This window comes from Ursus maritimus, unplaced genomic scaffold (genome assembly GCF_017311325.1).
Source record: "Ursus maritimus isolate PB19 unplaced genomic scaffold, ASM1731132v1 scaffold_8, whole genome shotgun sequence".
Taxonomy (NCBI): domain Eukaryota; kingdom Metazoa; phylum Chordata; class Mammalia; order Carnivora; family Ursidae; genus Ursus; species Ursus maritimus.
Genome location: NW_024426996.1, coordinates 67,668,171 through 67,689,315, shown reverse-complemented (window position 1 = coordinate 67,689,315; position 21,145 = coordinate 67,668,171). Strand labels below are relative to the sequence as shown.

Here is a 21,145-nt window from a genome sequence, read left to right as displayed (position 1 = left end):
CGTGAATATACGCACAAAAAATCCTTAACAAGAATCACCACACTGAGTCCAGTAATCTGTAGAAGGATTATACACCATGGCCAAGTGGGGTTTATCCCAGGAATGCAAGGTTGGTTGAACAACCAAAAACCAATTGGTATTATATACCATATTAGTAGAATAAAGGACAAAAGCAAAACGATTATTTCAATAGAAGTAGAAAGAACATTTTTAAAACTGTGACACCCATTTATAATAAAAGCTCCCCCCAAAATTGGAACAGAAAAGCACTTACTCAAACTGTTAAAGGGCATCTTTTGAAAATTCACAGATAGCATCAATGTTAATGTTGAAAGACAATATATTTTCTCTAATATTTGCAATAAGGTGAAGACGTCTGGTTTGCCAATTCTACTCAACGTTGTTAATTGAAGTTCTAACTAGTATGATAAGGCAATAACACACAGAGAGAGAGAGAGATTGATTCACATTGTTATACACTAGCAATGAAAAATTTGAAAAGTAAATAAGCAAAGCAATTCTTATTTTAATAGCATCAAAAATAATAAAATTCTTGGGCCACCTGGGTGGCTCAGCTGGTTAAGTGTCTGCCTTCAGCTCAGGACATGATCTCAAGGTCTTGGGATTAAGCCCTGTGATCAGCTACCCGCTCAGTGGGAAGTCTGCTTCTTTCTGCCCTTCCCCACCACTCCTGCTCTCTCTCTCTTAGATAAATAAAATCTTTAGAAAAAATAAATACAATTCATAGAAGAAAATTTGTAAGACACACTGAAAACTACAACACATCACTGAGAAAATTAGAGATGATTTGAAATAAATGGAGACTTTTCATTTCATAGAATGCAACACTCAATATTTGTTAAATGGTGATTTTTTCCAAGTTTGATCTATAAATCCCATGCATTCTCTTTCAAAATCCTAGTAGTTTTTTTTTAATGGAAATTGATAACTAAAATTTATATGAAAATTCGAAGAACTAAGAACAGTCATAACTCTTTTGAGAAAGAAGAAAGTTGGAGAATGTGTACTATTAGATCTCAAGGCATATTATAAAGGCACAGTAATCAAGATAGTGTATTGGCATAAAGACAGGTATATAGATTAATGGAACACAATTGTGAGTCCAAATGATTCTGAGGCAATTGTAAGTATTAAAAAAGAAAAAGGAGGAGGAGGAAGAAAAAGAGGAGGGGAGGAGAGAAGGAGAAGGAGAGAAACTTAGACCTTTAACTCACACCATATATAAAAATTAAGTCAAAATTGATAAGAGAGCTGATTGTAAGAGCTAAAACTGTAAAATGTAGGACAATCTTTGGGACCTTAGTTAGGTTGAGCAATGAATCCTAAGATATGACAATGATAAAAGCACTTACTCAACCTGTTAAAAGGCATCTTTTGAAAATTCATGGGTAACATCAAAGTTAATGTTGAAAGATTTTCTCTAATATTTGGAAAAAGGTGAGGATATCTGGTTTGCCAATTCTACTCAATGTTGTTAATTGAAGTTCTAACCAGTATGATAATGCGATAGCAGAGAGAGAGAGAGATTCATGTTGGAAAAGTAAAAGTAAAATATTTATATGTTATTGATACTATTTGAAGAAAATCCTAAGGAATCCATTGGGATGAAAATGGTTCCTAGAAATATAAATGTAAAGTAAATTCTAGGTTATAAAATCAATGAACACACCAACTAGAATGGCTATAACCAAAATGAGAGGCAATACCAAGATCTGACCAGGATGGAAAAATTGAATCTTTCATACATTGCTGCTTACAATGTAAAATGGTACAACCCTTGGGAAAACAAGTTGGCAATTTCTTACATAGTTACCATTTCCATAAGACCCAGCTACTGCACTGCTAATAATCTTCCCCAAAGAAAAGAAAACCTATGTTCCCAAAACAATATGTACACAAATGTTCATAGCAACATTACTCATAATAGCCAAAATTTGGAAATAATCCAAATTTCCAGCATCTGGTAAATGGATAGATAAAATGTGGTGGTATCCATGTAAAGTAGTATCATTTATCAATAAAAAGGGATGAACTACTGATACATACTATAAATATGATAGAAACTTAAAACATTATGCAAAGTGGAAGAAGCCGAACACAAAGACCACATATCTTATAACTGAATTTGGTGAAATGCCCAGAAAATGCAAATTTGCAAAGATGCATAGCAGATCAGCCATTGCCTAGGATTGTTAGCGAGAGTCAGGATTAAACATAAACAGGTACACCAGAGTTTGCCATTTATAGAAATATTTTACATTGTGGTGATTGTTAAATACTCTATAAATTTACTAACAATTGTTGAATTATGCAATTACGGTGGGAACTTTATCATATACAAATTATAACTTCATAAAGTAATTGAAAAATGAATGGCTACAGGGAAGATAACGGTTTGGTGGGTGGTGGATAAAAGATTAGATACAGAGGATTAGCTCGGACTATATTGTCCAAATCCAGGTAAGATTAAATTGAAAGCACCACGTATACACTGATGTACAGAGTTAGAAATGGAAGTGACCCTAGAGAGTTTTGTCTTCCCACATTACTGGATTTTAAATTAAAACGCTATATGAGTAATTGAGTTTTCTATTTTCAAATAGCTAGTTATTGGGAGTACCAGAGCTAGATCCTCGGTCTGTTGAAATATCCAGTGTTCTTTGTATGATTCATTTACTCAAAAACTGTTAAAACTCAGCCGAAATTGTTAAAAGCAAAGTTTTCTCTTTAAAAACATTGTTGCTCTTTAGAATTGGCACAGAAAAGCAAATGCTTTTGTACGAACTGTGTTAGAATGGGCTCTGAGTACATATTGAGAAAGAAAATTAAACCACCTAAAGGTGTTTTTTTGGAACTTTAAAAAATTTGAATGCATTTTTTTCCAAAGGAAACATAATGAATACCAATTTGTCTCTAAAAAAACCTATTAACAGTGGAAAGTATTCAGAATGCAAGCAATTTCCTTGAAATAGTAGGCAAGATGTAAGCCTGATCGTGTTTGTTCCACCTGGCAAATTAGGAGTGGAGTTTGGTGGGTGGGGGTGGGGAGCGGCAATGACATCGATGAGATCAGTCAACTCAGACAGTAAAAATTTTGGCACTCAGTTTAATTTATTGTTTTTAAAATGACTATTAAATCCATTTGAGGCCAAAGAAAGATTGAAGATTCCAAAAGCCACATCCTCCAAGGAATAAGATAAGCAAATTCTCGTTTATTTGCCCCGAATTACTGTATTGTATTTCTGGAGGGAAAAAAGTGTTCTATGTTCAACATCTCTGCAATTTCCAGGTGACAAGCTTAGCCTGTGAAACACGACATGCATGGAAAATCAATCCAAGGAAGTCTTTTTCCAGTGAAGCAGATGATATTTTAATAATTAACCTACCATCAAGTGACACCTACTGTAATAAAAATACCTTTCTTACAACGATTACTAAGAGCTTAATATACAGGGCTATTCTTATTCTACAAGCACCGACTTTGGTGGAGGGGTAAATCTAGAGATTGTTAATGCAATGTGGCTGATTGAGAGGCTTTGCATAGATCCACATCTTCATCATAAATGTTCTTTGATTATGGTGATCATCATCTAAGTTTCCTAGCACTTTATGGTAAATATTCCATGGGATGGAAAAATTTGAAACCTAATCTTGGTAACATCATTAATTATCTTTGGAAGCGCAGGGGGGAATTGTTTAAAGTCTTTGAGACTTAGTTTCTCTTACTATAAAATGGGAACAATTAGATCTGTCATCCTTATTTCAAAATACCTATATTGGACAGTTTGGACTAGTCTGTGTTATGGTAAATTGAAAAATAAAATAAAATAGGGGCGCCTGGGTGGCACAGTGGTTAAGCGTCTGCCTTCGGCTCAGGGCGTGATCCCGGCATTATGGGATCGAGCCCCACATCAGGCTCCTCTGCTATGAGCCTGCTTCTTCCTCTCCCACTCCCTCTGCTTGTGTTCCCTCTCTCGCTGGCTGTCTCTATCTCTGTCGTATAAATAAATAAAATCTTAAAAAAAAATAAAATAAAATAACCTTATCTACCTTGTAGCTATATTACATGGAATACGTGGTATCCAAGGTCACTGTAGTAGGGAATGAGAGAGAGGTGAAGAAAGCACACTGTCTCTTAATTGCCTCAATCTGGAGGTGACACACATCATTGTCCCTCACATTTCATTTGCCAGTAGTTATCACGTGGTCCCAACAAACTGCAGTGGAAGCTGGAGATATGGAGGACTACTTGATGAACACTGTTATTGCTCAGTATCGTTGATGACTATAACTATAATAATAATAATAATATAACTAGCATTTATTGAACATTTTGCATGGGCATGATGATGTGTTAAGTGCCTAATAGAATCTATTCTATAATCCTCTCTGAAAAGTACTATTAATGCTTCCATGAGAAATCGGAGGCTTAATTGCTTTATGTTTTTGCCCAAGCTTACGTAGTTAATGAGTGTTGAAGCTGGTAGTCAGATTCAGATATATCTGATCCCAAAGCTTTTCCTGTAAACCACTATGCCATATATGACAGACACATGTGAGGCGAATGTAATTCTCATAATGCCAAATGCTGCATCATTGTTGCTTTAATTTTCCCATGGTCCTTTGACCACTATCTGGGATCTAAATTCAGCAGTGGTAGATTCAGGTTCAATGAATTGTCATGAGGCGTAGGAGTGAGTGATTTCTCATATAAAAGTGTTGCTGGCTTTGCCAGTACATCCATCCCAATTGTCATTGACACATTACCCTATCTCATCTCAATACTCATTATCAGCCCAAAGCAGATCTTAGCAAATTCAACTCTATTCCCATGGTGGGAGATGGATCACATCAGGCCTTGCAAGCTACAGTGGTTGGTGACTTAAAAAGCAAGGACTATAATGACATATGGCATGCTGAAATCAGAAAAGAGGAAGGAAAATAGGAACTACAAAAAGTGGGAGAGCTGGTGCTGAAATCAAGCTATCACTCATCTACAAACTTCATCTTCGCTAGGCCAAAGCTAAGTATCATTTTTCAGCACATGTAGGAGACCAGGAGGAATAGTGATTGAATCTTCACGAAACACCTTCTTTTGAACTAGCTTGGTGCTGTAACCTCTGATCTTGCCTCTAGGAAACGTGAACGATTATAAGAGCTGGTAACAGTTTTTCTTTGAAGAGTGTTTTCAAAGGTTAACAATTTTTAAATGAAGGTGTTTTTATATCTGTTTTTAAAGTTGAATATTGTTGATATTGCTTATGTTAATTGAAATAAATTGGTATCAGTTGATGTTTTATTAATACGTTTTGTCATTTATGAAAATATAAATCCTTAATGAAAACATTTTAATAACACAATTGAAAACCAAAATGATGGGCTAATAGATGTTATCTTCTTGATGGAGTACTTTTTATATACAACTAGATACTATTTTAATTTCTTGATTAAAATCAGATTGGAATATATTGTCTGCTATTTTAATCTCTCTGTATAAATCCTGGCTTTGCTTTTCTTTTACCGCACACCAACTCACATTTGCACCACTAAAATCTTCAGAGATTACAAAACAATGACATATGCTTTAACAATGGTATTTAACAAACATGCTGCTGCGTTGAGAACATTATAATAGAGAAAGCATATTGGCTATGATATTGAATGATCTGCAATTCAAGAAGGTAAGCTATAAATGACTAAAATATTCCTTGCTATTATTTAATTGTAACTCATTTTTCCAGGCGTTCAATGCACAATGCCCTCTATATAAATGGAAAGGAGAAGATGACAAAGCAATATCAATTTACATAAAAGCTAGCCCATTAATAACTTTGCAGATCAGGTTGAGGTCAAGTATTCAATTAAGTTCCACTATAATGATGGTTCTTTCTGCTGGAAATCTGATTCTCACCTATCCTGAAAATCAAATGATCCAATCTTGGGAATTCGTGGTGTCATGAGCAATTAGATTAACATGTTTGTATTCTGCAGTAAACACATTGGAAGAAAAAATGTTTTTGTAAAAAATTACTATTATATTAAATTTGAATTATTGAAATGTTGTTCCTAACTTGCAATCCATTCTAAAAGCTTTACATTATAGAAGATATTGATAGATGAATATATGTTTACTATTATCTAACAGTGATTTTTTTTTGTTTGCCTTTCTTCCTTTTTTATTTTTTTGTAAACAAAATGTATTTCTTTCCTTAGGCTCTAGTTGTAAATTAGCATTTGAATTCAAATGACAGCATGTTCCTTTTCTTTTCCTGTACAATTCTTGTCACAAATGTGCTGTTTTTAATGGCAAATCGGCTAATTAAAGACAGTGTGGTGTGGAAAATGAATGGAGTTAATTGAATTAGTATTAAAACACTTAGTAATTAATCACATCTTGCATTGCAATTATTCAGAGCTTAAAACTGTTGGCAAAGCTTACTCTTATCCATATGTTTTCTCTATGTTACTAGCATTTAAAAAAACATATTCTAGCCATGTCCGAAATGTGCAAAAGTTTGCACAGTAATCATGACTTCATTTAAGATTGTGCAAATCCAATTAAGATTGTGTAAATCTAGCATAATTCATGATGTTACTAACTCTCCCTCGAGAGTCTAATTTAAATGTTACCTTTTATACCAAAAAAAAAAAAAATTACCATTCCTGTAAAAAGTGAATAGATATGGAGAAGAGGACTCCGAGACAAAATATTAGTGCAAGTACTTGCCCTGAATCATTAATTTCCCTTGCGACGTGAGGGCTGCTCGCTGAATGCCAGCTGCTCTCACTCTTAGCATCTCTGACTTCTAGGATGATTTTGACCTTCAGATTCCAGATATTTGAATGATTTTTCTCCCCACTCACACTGCTTCCCTGAAAAACCAACTAGCTCACATCTTGTGAACCTTTCCTCTACTTGGTGAGCGAGCCTAGAGAAAGCTTCCTAGTCTGTAATGTTTACAGCTCTCCTTTGGAAATACACAAGTTTCTGGAATGAAGATATATTATTGACAAACAGGATGATTGCAAATGGAAGATTGACATGAAGAGTTGTTTAATTAAATAACTTTCATTTCTGCTACAGGAAAGCTTTGAGTTTGGTTGCACAAATCAAGGGAATATGCTAGCATGATTTTTGTGCAAATTTGTGATGACATTTTTCATTAATTTATTCACTCACTCATTCATTCAATTAATAATTGTTCTACAATGGTGAGTCTCAACCCTCAAGCTGAACTGAGCACCTGAAACCTCTTTGGGCTATTTTAAAATAGACATATCTATACCTTGGAAGACTCTTTACCAGTAGGCCCACAATAGGTCCAGACAACCATATTATTATAGCCATATTAAAGATGAAATAACGATACACGCCAGATTTGAGAACCATTATTCCAGATGTTCTTCTAGGCAGTGGGAATATAAAGACCAATACAAATGGTCTCTATAGGATCTTTCAGTCTAGAACAGTTATGAACCACTAAGTAAAATAATGATCTCTCTTACACATGGCACTGAGACTGAACAATTAACCACAGGAATATATACAATGGTTGAAGACATTTCCCACAGAATCATCTTTATTTCTAAATTTTGGAGTTTAAAATATAATCTAAACACCTTCACTTTATTATGTACACAAGATTATTGGGACTGATTAGAAGTAACATCAGGAAAAATGATGCTTTCTCAATTGTAGTCTAGATACTTAGAATTAATATTCAAAACCATATTTCTAAAATTTATTAGACTATGGCATATGGATGCCAGGCCCCGGTTTTATTCACCATTTTATTGCAAGACCAAAACAGTAAGAAACATAGAAAACACCCAATAAATTTCTTGTTGAATTAATGACTGACTGAATGAATAATGCAGCTCCAAAATGATGATTACGTTGGTTATCGCTTTGCTTTGACCAAATTAATTTTGCTAATGCCTCCTATTCTTTTAGTGAAAGTCAAGGAAATCTTTTCAGTATTATGAAAGAGGTTTTCTGAATTGCTTCCCCAAATCATGACAGTCATAATGGCTAACAGAAATTATTTTCTCACCTGCTGAGCTAAGTACCTCACCTCTTTAACAATCTGCGCAAAGTCAAATGCTCTCGCTGCCAAGACGAGATTTGGAATTCTACAAATCTTGGATCCTTCCTCCTAGAATATATCCAAAACCAGGTTCGCCGAAACCAAGCAAAATGCTCTCAAGGCAATTACACGGCTGCTTTCCAATCCCTGACTGTTTTAGAAGGCAAATAGCATTGGGAAGCAAATCCTGTCAAGAATTAATTATGGAATTAGGTGAAAATGACAAGGATGATAGAGAATTTGAGCCAATTTGGAGAATTAACGGAAGAATTAAAGCTACAGTAATGTGGCAACAATTGAGAGGATTTATCGTACTCACAGTAGAGCTTTGGCCCTGATTTCAGCACATGAGTAAACAAGGAAAAGTCTGACACTCTAATTATCAGTCTTCAGACGGAGGGTGAGAGAATGACCTATCAGGATCAACTCCCAAGAAAAATAATAGCTCGCATTCATCTCATGTTTGTACAACGCTGCTGTAATCTGAGCCCTGCCCTAAGCATGTTGTGAATATTGGTTCCTCACAACCACCCCATGAGGCAAGTCCAGTTATTAATTGCTTTCTTCCTAATGTTTTTTTATGGATGAGAGACAGATCTGATAAGTGTCACAACCAGGATTTGAACCCAGGCTTTCTGGTTCCAATGCCTATGACTTTAACCACTGTACTGTAAGAGGAGAATTTCAGAACACCCTATTTTGAAGAGTATGCTCCCTAGAAGTTCCTACTGTTGGCTGTTCAGAGACGATAAGTGAAATTTCTTTAAGATTTATTTATTTATTTTAGAAAGGAGAGAGTACATGACTGCATGGTCATGTGGGGGAGGGGCTGAGGGAGAGGGAGACAGAAACAGAGAACCCCAAGCAGATTTCCCACTGAGTGCAGAGCCCTGTGCCTGCTAGATCTCATGACCCTGAGACCGTGACCTGAGCCAAAATCAAGAGTCTCGGCTGCTTAACTGACTGAGCTAACCAGGCACCCCTAAACACAGTGTTTTATAGATCATCTAGCTTCCAGAAAATATTGTCATGTTTCTAAACTCCTGTGCCTTCTATCATGACACTGGTTCTCCATTATTGAAAAGCCAGCCTCATCAGCGTTCCTTTTCCCTCCAGAATATAGTAGCAATAAGAGATCTACTACTAACAAGGATCCACTTAGGGCTGAGATATTTGAGGTATGAATGTGCACAATAGGCTCTCAAATAAACTGCTGAGATTCCATGACTCTGTAAAAACACTTAGCAGTTTCGGTGATGATGTCTTTGACAGTGTGTTAATGGTGGGAATTCTTTTCAACTGATGGCATAAATATATTTGGAAAATATCCCTGTGTTATGGGATGTCAGCTTAGAGAGAGAACTGCTAAATGAAAGCAAGAGTTTAATGGATCAGGCTGTGACTTCTGAAAAAAAAAAAAAAGGAAAGAATTTAATAGAAGACTAAATTCTACTTGTGTGATTATCTCAGCTTTCTTGAATAGCAGAATTTCAATTGTATCCAGGCTGTCTTGTCACAAAACCCAGCAAGAATCTTTATCCTCTTCTCAAGCCTTCTCAGACAGGCTGCTTGCCCTTAAGAACTGAAAAATCTCTCCTCTTTCCTCTTCGGGTTAACCACAGGATAAGACATGTGGGTTTATAAGCTTGGCATGATGTCTCAAAATTTGAACTTTGATAATTCGAGGCTTCATTCCAATCATGGCCTTGATTGTCTTCTACTGTAAAATGTGCCCCGTATTGTTTCATGGGAATTCTCCTCCTCTCCACTAACAAGGCTGTAAGCTCTTGAAAATGTGACATGACTCTGGCGTCTCCCAGATGTAGTCGATATTAACCTTCACCTGCAGGTTTAGTCCAACCAAATTCCTGAGCACTTGTGAACTTCTGATCAGCAGCAGCATTGGCATTTGGCTCTTACCTTCTTATGTTTCTTCCTTTGGCTGGATTTGTACATTCAGGGTTTAATTTCTGGGTTGGGTGATCCACCGCCCCTCTGGAATGGAAATCTTTCTTGAGTCCTATACTGCCCTTTGCTAGGTTTTAATACTCCTGGTTTTAATACTCCTGGTCACTGGAATCTATGTGTGAATAGTTTAAGCTTAAAAAACATGAATGCCTCAACTCTGCCATTTCTAGCCATTTATCTTATTTGTGTAATGCTTGGCCACTAAAGGCAAGGCAATCCCTTTGTAAATCAAGGGCTGGTTCCATGTTTAATGTTTGATTGAGGACAGCTGTCCAGCTCTACACCTGACTGTCCCCTTCTCCTCCACATCTAGGCAAGCTTATAATAAAGCCTACTTTCTCCTTTGGTGTCAACTGGAAGATCAAATCCTGCTGTCCCAGAAAATCTCATTATGTGAGTAAGAAACTTTTCACAACTTTTTTTTTTAAAGATTTTATTTATTTATTTTAGAGAGAGAGAGCATGCATGAGAGCAAGGGGAGGAACGGGGGAAGAGAGAGGGAGGGGGAAAGAATCCCAAGAAGACTCAGCACTAAGCATGGATCCTGACACAGGGATCCATCTCATGAACCTGAGATCATGACCTGAGCCAAAACCGAGACTCTGATACTTAATAACTGACTGAGCCACCGAGGCGTCCCAACCTTTCATAACTTCTATACGTCTCTGTCTATATCTGTCTCCTCTGCCCTCATATCAATTTCTCTGCCCTAATTCATGTCTCCACAGTCTCAAAACTGAATTATTGCACCAACTTCCTAGCTAATCTTTCTGCTTTCCTTGACTCCTTAGAACATGCTGGCACCAGGGTTCCATAAATACAACCCAACATGACACTCCTATAGAAAGTTCTCCAATTATTCTACATTTTCTAAATATGACTTAGTAGGCATTTTAAGGTTTGGACCTACTCATGCAGACTTACTTCCTGCTAACTTCCTCTTCACCTTTCATACTCGAGCAGCAATGAATTGCTTATATTTTCTCTAGACCTCAACTCCTCCCCAGTATATCAACTGCTTTTGCTTATGTGTATCTCTGCCTAGCTAATCCTTTCCTATGCAGAGGGCTTTTCCTACCCCCATCCCCAAACCCATCTGGAAAAATTCTACTTATCCTTTAAGACTCAGATTGAAGGTCACTCTGTCTAATATCTCTGCTGTGACCCTTCAAGGCTGGGTTACGTGCCTCTCTTCTGTATGCATTTCACTTACTAGTTTCTATAGCATGTTTTGTGTCTACCTCTACCATTAGACTGTGATGTCCTTTAGGGCATGGGTTATGTCTCATAAATCCCTGTAACTCCAGCACCTAGCAAAGTTCCTGACACATGGCTAATAAACTTTTATTGCACAGGGAGTCTTCAAGCCATAAAATGATTCACAGGAGAATTAATGGAGAAGTAACGTGGTCCCAGCACTCCTCTGGGAATCAATGCTCTGCGTGATGCTGGCGAGGTCACTTAACCTTTCTGCACTTCCATCCTCTCAGCTGAGAAGAGACCACCTATATTTTAAGGTTCTTCCCAGCTCTATATTTACTATGAAATACAGACTCTTCATGCTGCATTTACATTTTTGATTATAGAAATTTAACAACTCCTTTGAGATACTTTGCCGACACTATGAACGGAGTTAAGAAGCTATTGTGATCGAAGTCATTTACACATTTAAGTTCCCCAGGAAAGTAATGTAAGTAAATGTAAACTGAATAAACAAATACATTTTTGTAACTTATATAATCATTAACTTTGTATAATCATTTGTACATGTAAATATAAGAATTTTTCCTCATTACATTGTTTACTTCTGCAACCACGGTCACTTTTCTCTTGACACTGGATTTGAAGCTGCTTTCTTCCGTAATGCTTTATACTCTTTAAGGTCCAACCCAAAAGACACTGTGCCACTTCACCGTGAAGAAATCAGCATCAGGTCTCTTCCTCCTCTTCATCTCTATCCAAGAACAGCATAGGACTTTCCTTGATATTCTGTGCCTCATCAATGTTAGTGACAGGTTGAGACTGACAACTTTTTGATTTTCCCAGCTTCTCTTCCATTCCCTCCATGTCTACCTTCTATTCTCCCTCTTCATCACTAATACCACTAGCCATTCTGGACCCTGACCCTTCTGGTCCTTTCCCACCTTTCTGAAGGATGGACGTTTTCTCATTGAAGTGAGCTCTAAATTCTTGCACTACATCATTGGTGAGGGAACAATTCTTGACACAATTACTTTATTAGCTTAACTCATTAACCACTCTTTGGTGGGTTGTTTTGACATTTGCTGAAGAAATCTTACCTGTGGTACCACAGCAAGATCAAGAGACAGTCCATATTCGGGTATAGGTAACTTACTCACATCAAATACTTCTTTATCCATCATCAGATATGTTGAGTGAATGTAGGGGACCAAACATCTTTGAGCCTTTTCTTTTAAATCTTTATCTTGGTCTAGAAACAATTCCAATTTTTTTTCTAAACATATATAAATTTATCTGGATTGATTTTGATTTCCCTCACAGGCAATGAGAAGCTGTTGAATCATCCCTTTTTCTTCTGAGAGAAGCAAAATTAATGAAGCTTTGCCATTCTTTCTGTACCTGGCCACGCTACCTGCCCTGTGAATATGTGTGCTGGCATTCTTTGGATAATCAAACTGAAGAATCCAATTCATAGCCAGGAAGTCTAGACTCTGACTGTAATGACAGTGGCAAAGAGTGCTGCAATTCTCTTACAGACAGACTCATCATAAACTTCCATTCTCATCATCTGCTGCTGTTAGACATGGGGGCAAGGATAGAAGAACCAGGATTTGGCGGGCAGAACACTCGATACAGATAATGAAAATCTTTACAACTGAAGGAAAAGACAATACTTTCCTTCTTTAGGTGGCTTCTCAAAGTGGAAAATAACACATTTATTTTTTGCTATAGATTACAAACTATGCAGGTCTGTTCCAGAGTGACAAAGTGCTGTATTTTTCTTTATCATGAACCCAGACATATATATGTGATTTTTAGTCAAGATAGTGTAAAGCCCACTCAAATATCTATGAGTTTGTGTGTGTGTGTGTGTTAGACAGAGTGTGAATAGTTCCAATGAACTATGAACTAAAACCAAAGCATTATTTATTAAAACAACTTTTTAAAATAGAATTTACTGAGCATCAAGACTTTTATTATATTCAGTGGGCCATCTAATTATCAGTAAGAATTATATCAAAATTATCAATTAAGTTGTATTTGCATGCCACTGAATACTTACTTCCTCAGTGTTTGGGGAACTTTCTTACTCATTTCTCTATGTTCTTGGTAGAATATAAGTTCTGAAAATTCACTATCTGAGTTAAAATTTTGACACTGCGTTTTCTCCTTATGTGGTCTGAGGCAAGACAGTCGACTTTCATGTAGCTTAGCTTCCTCTTCTATAAAATGGAGATAAATCTTAGACAAACTACACATAGATCGGGTTAGGTATGCCACACGAATTACTACATGCAACGTGAAAACAAAAATATGTAAAATTAAATTAGAATAGCATGTAGTACATAATATGCTTAAAATATTATTGTAATAGCTGCTTGCTAAATATATGGGGGATAAGAAGAAGTTGATAAGGCATAGAGATTATAAGAAGATAGCAGTTAAGCCATGTATACAAAAAGTCTAATAAGAGGTAAAAAAAATTAATGTCCTCATGGAGAGGTAAGTTGTATTATAAAGATTCAAAGTTGAGATACATCACTGACATTTAAATTTTTCTAAAAACACATTGTTGTTCAGTCAAAAAAAATTATCCAAAATGTAATACATTGTGCTGCACGCTGGAAATAAAGTGGGAATGAAACATAAGGTTCATGTCCTTATGGCGCTTTCAGTAGAGAAGATATACACTGAATGTTTTTTTTGCGTTTATGGAATTGAGAATGATAAAGCTTGATGTCGTACATAAACACATAAAAAATAAATCCAATTTAATCTGTGTGGAAGATAGGGAGGACATTGTGGAGGAAGTAACTTTTTTGGCTGAAACCTGGAAAGTAAATAGTTATTGAGTGTCGCAGGAGGTGGAAAGGAGGAGTGGAAGAAGAAAAAAACAAAACAAAACTCAAGTTTATTAAAATCAGTAAGATTGGCAAAAAAGAAAAGAGAAAAAAAGAATGAAGGGGGGCTAAACAGAAGGGGGAATGAACGATGAGAGACTATGGACTCTGGGAAACAAACTGAGGGCTTTGGGGGAGGGGGAGTTAGTGGGGGATTGGGATAGGCCGGGGATGGGTATTAAAGAGAGCACTATTGCATGGAGCACTGGGTGTTATATGCAAACAATGAATCATGGAACACTACACCAAAAACTAAGGATGTACTGTATGGTGACTAACATATCATAATAAAAAATAAAAAAAAAAAAAAGGAAAGAAAGAAACCTGACCCCCAAATCAGACGTCTTTCCAGGCTTACCACTATGTCAGAAAATTATCACAAATAGCTAATGCAGTAAAACTTTATACAATGATAACAACATAAATACTTACATCAAACTTTATTTTTTAAATTTTTTTTATTTAGATTCAATTAGCCAACATATAGTACATCATTAGTTTCAGACGTAGCGTTCAGCAATTCATCAGTTGCATAAACCACCCAGTGCTCTTCACATCCAGCTTTAAAAACTTCTTTTCTTACACACTGGCTCATTTAAATTTCACAGTTACTAGGGGACTTGTATATGAATTTTTACATTTTATAAAACAAGGAGGTAAGACTGATTGGCCTGTGCAAAGACACACAGCTGATATTGCCGGAAGTCATGTGATCAAACTGTAGATCCTGAGGACGAGGTACTGCAGAGATCTAGCTCCTTTGTACTGATCAGGGCTCAGTCTGCAAACTGAATGGCAGGGAGAGTTGCTCATTCAACAAATTCCTGATACGTACCAAGTACCAGGCACTGGTTTAGGTTAGGGATAAAGCAATGAACAATAGAAGGCGCGGTCCTGTCTCTGTATCTTCTAGATGTGAGGGGTGAAAATTATACAAGATTAATGAACAAAATATGTAGTATGTTGGTCATAGGCCAGGGCTCAGAACAAAAGTAAAGTAAGAAAGAAGGATAAGAAGCACCATGTGCAATTTTAGAGTGGTCAGAGAAAGCCTCAGTGGAATGGTAACATTTGATTAAAGACCTGTGGGAGAGGAGGGGTAGAGCCCCACAGAGAGCTTAGAGAAGGGATTTCCAAGTAAACACAATTGTAGGTCAAAGGGCATAGACAGGAGGTATCCAGGGCCAGGTGTATGTTTGTGGAACAGCAAGGAGATCAGTGTGCTTAGAACAGAAGAAACAGAGGGAGAGTAACAAGAAGAGTAACAAGGGGTCAGAATTTATAAGGCTTCATAAGGCGTTGTAAAGACTGTGGCTATTAGACTGAGAGAGATAGGCAGATTGCAGGGTTCAGAGCAAAAGAAGGATGATATCTGGTTTCCATTATAAGAAAAATCACCTAGTCTATTGTATTGCAATGAGACTCTGTTGACAGAAAATGTAGAAATGTCAGTTAGGAGGCCATCGAAATAATCCATGACAGTGAGTATGGTCAGTGAATAAGAGGTGATAGAACAGGATCATATTCTGGATATCTTTTTAAGGTTAAGGTGACAGGACTCGACTTAGGACCAAATGTGGGGTATACAAGAAAGAGAGGCATCAGTGAAAACCACAAGTCTACAATGTAACAGGTCATATATCACGCTCATTCATTTTCCAGCTAGCCTTGTGGGTATGTGCTGCTGTTCACTGCATTTTTATTGTTGTTAGTTGTTTTGTATGAGTGGTTTGAGAAAGAATAGAAAGGGTAAGAAGGGTGAGGGAAATTACTTGGAACTGGGGGCAAGTTGAAAGAAACCGTAAGAACTATATTCCTAGCAGACTTGCGATAAAAATATCATCATAGAAAGCAGAGCTCCATTGTTTTTTTGGTTTTTCACTGGGAAAACAGTTCTGTTACACAGGCAGAAATGACAGAAAATGGCAGAATTGGGTTGTATGTTCTATGGGATTTGGTTGATTATGACAAAATCAACAATAATTACCAACACAGCATCCTTGAAGTGATAATAACAGCTTGTCTATCCAAACTCTCCTTTGGAATGTTTTTATTTTCAATAGTATTTCACCAGGAGTAAAAAATGAAGTCTTGTGCTTACACATAGAAAGCCATGCTTATCGGTCTGCAATTTTCCTAAACTTGAAAGCTGAATTGCTTTGAGAGCAAACACCTTGATGTGAACACTTGGAAAGTGTACTTAAGGAGTAGCAGGGCAGATATTAGTGCCGAACAATGACAAGAATGACATAGGTGCTAGACTTCACACTGAGGGGTCACTGCACACGTTATTTCACAATGGCTGCCTCAGTAGATGAGCTGACATAACAACCCACCGCCGGAGCCATAAACAATTGCCAATTTCATTTTACAGGAGTCACATGGATGAGTTGAACCAGAAAAAGTGATGATGATAGATGAAACTGAATATGTATGACTCATTCAGAGCTGCCTTATTAGTCCAGGAACACTAGCATGTATTCAACATTGGAGAGCCTGGGGTTCAAACCCCAAGCCTGCCATTTATTAGCTAAATGACCTTGAGCAGACCACTAAGCTGGTTTCCTCACTTTAGAAAGGAGGAAATTAATGTAGACTTACAGTGGAGAACCATGTGAATCAAATGAGACAATGCATGTGTAAAAATGCTTAAAATACTGTATAAATATTTGATCTTATTATTGAACAGGCTCTCCCTTGGAAAGATGGAAAGGGGGGAGAATAGGAATGAGTTATCAATTGTTGAATACTCTCCTTGATTTCAGGGATTGCCCACATGCCACTCTATTTAATGTAAACAAGAACAGCATATCTCTATCTAGCTAACTATCCATGCATCCAACAATTTTGTTGTACATCTCGTCCAATGTCATTATGTATGTTAGAGTCAAGATCCAAATTTAGGTCTGTTTTTGCTCCCGAGCCTGCATAATTCCTGTTATACTAAGTCATTGCCTGTGAATCTTACACGGAGCCACACTGTGTCAGAAATGGAAGAAGTAATAGAAATCATCTAGTGGAATGGTTTTCAAATATTTAGTTGTAAAGTCCTATTGGGAAGCTCAATATTTGCTAGATGTAGGGCTGCCCTTGTTAAAGCAGATATGGGAACTTCAAAATTACTTCTCCCCTAGGCCCCCCTCCACTTTTCCTCTTGGGATTGTCGATAACTTAGGGTTTGAAAAACATGAACTCAGCTCATTCTCCTCAGTTTCAATACTGAAAAACAGAGGTTCATGAAGTCTAAATGATTTACCCAAGAGTGCACAATCTTTTAATGGCTAAACAAGAACAGGGACCCCAGTTCTGTGGAACGTTCATACCATATGCCCCATAGGCTTCCCACATTAGTCCTACAGTGCTGATATTTGAAGGGCTGGAATAAATTACTTTCCTATCGCCCATCCAACTTCTGAACAAGTAAAGTTATATATAAAGGATTTTGTCATATGGAGACAAAGATTTCATTCACATAATTGATGGAGCTATTGGAGAGCATTGCTCACTGTGTGGTAACAGAAGACTATTCCCTGCACCCTTACCAAGGAGGAACTTTTACCAATAAACTTACCAATGGGGACAAAAATGGACCAGACACATCCATCCCAGAGACGGACTCTAAAACTGAATAGATTGTGGTTGAGCTCTGCCCGCCTAACTTCTTCTCCCTAACTTACCAGGTTACTATCTTCCATGAGAATACAGGGGCAGTGAGAGTCTAGTGCTATCTTAATTTAAGACCCTTGTTATGAGGTGAAACATCAGGAGAATGGGCTTGTGACTTCACCTAATGAAGGACCAGGACCAGAAATCTGAGAAGATTACACGTAACAGCATATAGTTTTATTTTGTTTAAGCAAACAGTTTAAACTGTTTATTTTGTTTAAGATAAACTGGTTTTAACTTCTGATTTGTTTGCTGTGTTATTAAATATTAACATTCTCATGAACATATCCAAGTGTTTGAGTACTTATCAAATTTATGAAGTTCTGTATTTCCTGGTGGTTTCATAATTTATAGATGAACTTATTTCTGAAACTCAAAGTTATTGTAGTGAGATGTTACATAAGGCAAAACCAAATGTGGATAAATCTTGAAATAGTGTTTTTCTTTCTCATCCTGAAAGAGCAGAGTCAGAGTGGTTGTCATATCTTTAAAACAGAAGACATCCTAAGGAGAGAGAGGAAATTGGAGTCTTAGAATCAGTAAGACCATGCAGGACTTATGAGAATATGGATAGATGATAATTGAGAAAGAAAGCTTGGAGGTAAAGGGGGATTTGAAACACACATCCTACAGGTAATATTAAAGAGTTGTTGGAGATCCTCAGTAAAATTCCAATTCATCTTGAATCTATGATTAAAAGAAGATTACTAGTTGTGGCTTGAAAATAACTATTCAAGTTAATTCAAAAACAGGTTGAGCATTTACGAACATCAACTTAAAAAGCCTTTATTGAAAAGTCCAAACACTGAGTGCCTGGGTGAAGCGTGTGCCTTCAGCTCGGGTTATGATCCCAGGGTCCTGGGATTGAGCCCCGCATCAGGCTCCTTGCTCAGTGAGGAACCTGCTTCTGCCTCTCCCTCTGCCTGCCATTCCCCATGCTTGTGCTCTCTCTCGCTCTGTCAACTAAATAAATAAAATCTTTAAAAAAGGAAGTCAATGCACTGTGGTGATTGAGAAGATCTACTTACTAGGTAATTATAAAGTATGGTTTCAGTAGCTAGGGGTTCAAAATAAAGTTACAATGATTTTAATATAAAAATGAATATGTATCTTCACTTAACCCCTCCCCCTCAAAAAAGAGAAAATTGCATATTCCTTCTCGTTATTTTCCCCTTTCCCCTAAATCTCAGTTCTAACTTCTGTCACTAGGAAGCAGATCACTCTGGTAAAAAACCTGTCTCCAGTGATGTTGCCGTTGTCACTACTTCAACTCATTCTACAATTCTGAGCCTCAATATCACTTCTGCAAGGAGGTCTCTTATGATCTTGAAATAATAATGAGTTCCCCTTTTATGTTTCTTATACCACCCCAAGATTCCTCCTGTCCCTTTTCATAGTAGACTTGAGCTTATAATTTTGTTCATTTGTCAGTCAAATATGCTTATTGGGCATTTATCCCATGGCAGGCATATTTCTAGGCTCTGGAAATACAATTATGAATAAGACAGACTGGATTGCTGTCCTTGTGAAGCACACAGTCTAGTGGGGATACACCATGCCATCAAGGGTCTTAGTGCTGCTTGGTTTATCCTCCTGAGGTTTGCTAAACTTCTACAACAGTAGCTGATATTTTGTAGGTTCTCAATAAGTATCTATTGAATAAATAATGAATAAACAAGAGGAAATTATGAGAAACAAATGAATGAATAAATATGTAAGTTGTGGATAAATTCTCTGCAGAGAATTAATACCAAGTGAAAGGCTGCCTTATCCTACACCAGTTGTTATGAAAGACCTCTCGTAGGTCTTGACATTGAAGCTGAGTTATGCAAAACAAAAAGAAGTCAATTTTACATACTAGTGTCCAGAAACTATCTTGTTATGAGAAAATCCAAGCAGTAGTGTGAGGCCTGGAGTTTGAGATACATCAAAGAAAAAGAAAGGGAGAGAGGGAGAGAAATGGAGAGAGGGGATGAGGGAGAGAAAGAGAGAGGAGGAGAGAGACTGAAAAAGGAGGGAGGGGAAGGAGGGGGAGAAGAGAAGGGAAGAGAAGGGAAGCAGGAGAAGAGGAGAGAGGCATCAAGGTGAACTAAGACAAGCCTGAGTGAAAAAGCCATTTGGAAGTGGGCCTTCTAGACATAAATGTCACTATGTGGATTGGAGATGAACCGTCTGAATTCCTTTCTCACAAAACTGAGAACAAAGGTAAAATGATAGTTTTACATCACTACGCCCCACAGTTGCTTCACAACAACAAATAATCGAAACATGTGCCTTTCACGGCCAATGCAGCATCCACAGAGCTCCAATCCTGGCCCATTTTAGGTGAGAGAAAAAAAAATGGACAAAGAAAAATTATGTGAAAGGAGGAATCACATCACTCACTGCTTCTTAGATTCTCTGAGCTTCAGTGCCCTTACATGTAAAGTAAAGATGCTACATAATTTTCAGAGTGTTTGAGAAAATTAAATCATCTAATATATGTGTGTGTGTGTGTTTAATACTGTGCTTCACACTATAGTCATGGAAGTGATAGAAGTACTTTATTTATTCAGTTTTATCCACAATGCTTAAACATCACCTATATACAGAGTCCTTATTTGCATTTTTTAATAAATGAGGGAATGCATACATAAAGTAATCTATCAGGCACTGTTCAAGCCACAAGGACCACAAAGAATAACCAATTCAGTATATTACAGTGGCTCCAGATATGCTGTCAGTTCTAGTACAGTAAGTACTATAGTCAAAATATGTGCAAGGGACTATAGGAGCCAAGAATGCAACATCTGATTTGGTCTGGATAAAGTCAAGAAAATTTTTACTAATGAAAAGACTTTTGTTCTATCTTAGAGCGTGCTTAATTGATGATTATGAATACATCAAGTAAGCACATTTCTAAAAAAGGAAATTTTGTTTTTGAAGAAAGACAAGAATGAGACTGATAAATCACATAGCAAGGGGCTTCTGAGGGTCTTGACAATTGGGGTTAGGCATAGGATAGCGTGGGAGAATGAGACAGTAATCAGTTGAGCAAAATCAGATGATGAAGGGCTGCATATGTCACAACAATGAGTTTGACCTTCACTGTATAGGGAATAGAGAGACAGTTACAAATTCTATTCAGGGATCTGGCACTCTCTGACTCTAGATCACTGTGAAGAATGGATTGGAATGCTTGAGATGAAGGCAGTTTAGCTAGGGAGGCTGCCGCTATTACCAAGCAGAGAAATGATACTGATCTGAACTATAGCAGGGACAGATGATTAGTGAGTAAGGGACAAATATGGAAAAAATTAA

At 37.1% G+C, this 21,145-nt stretch overlaps 1 pseudogene; it reads right to left on the bottom strand.

Annotated features, from left to right (window-relative positions):
* Window positions 1–11,833: 11,833 nt before the first annotated feature.
* On the bottom strand, window positions 11,834–13,075 carry LOC103658367 (annotated as a pseudogene).
* Between the last annotated feature and the right edge of the window lie 8,070 nt (window positions 13,076–21,145).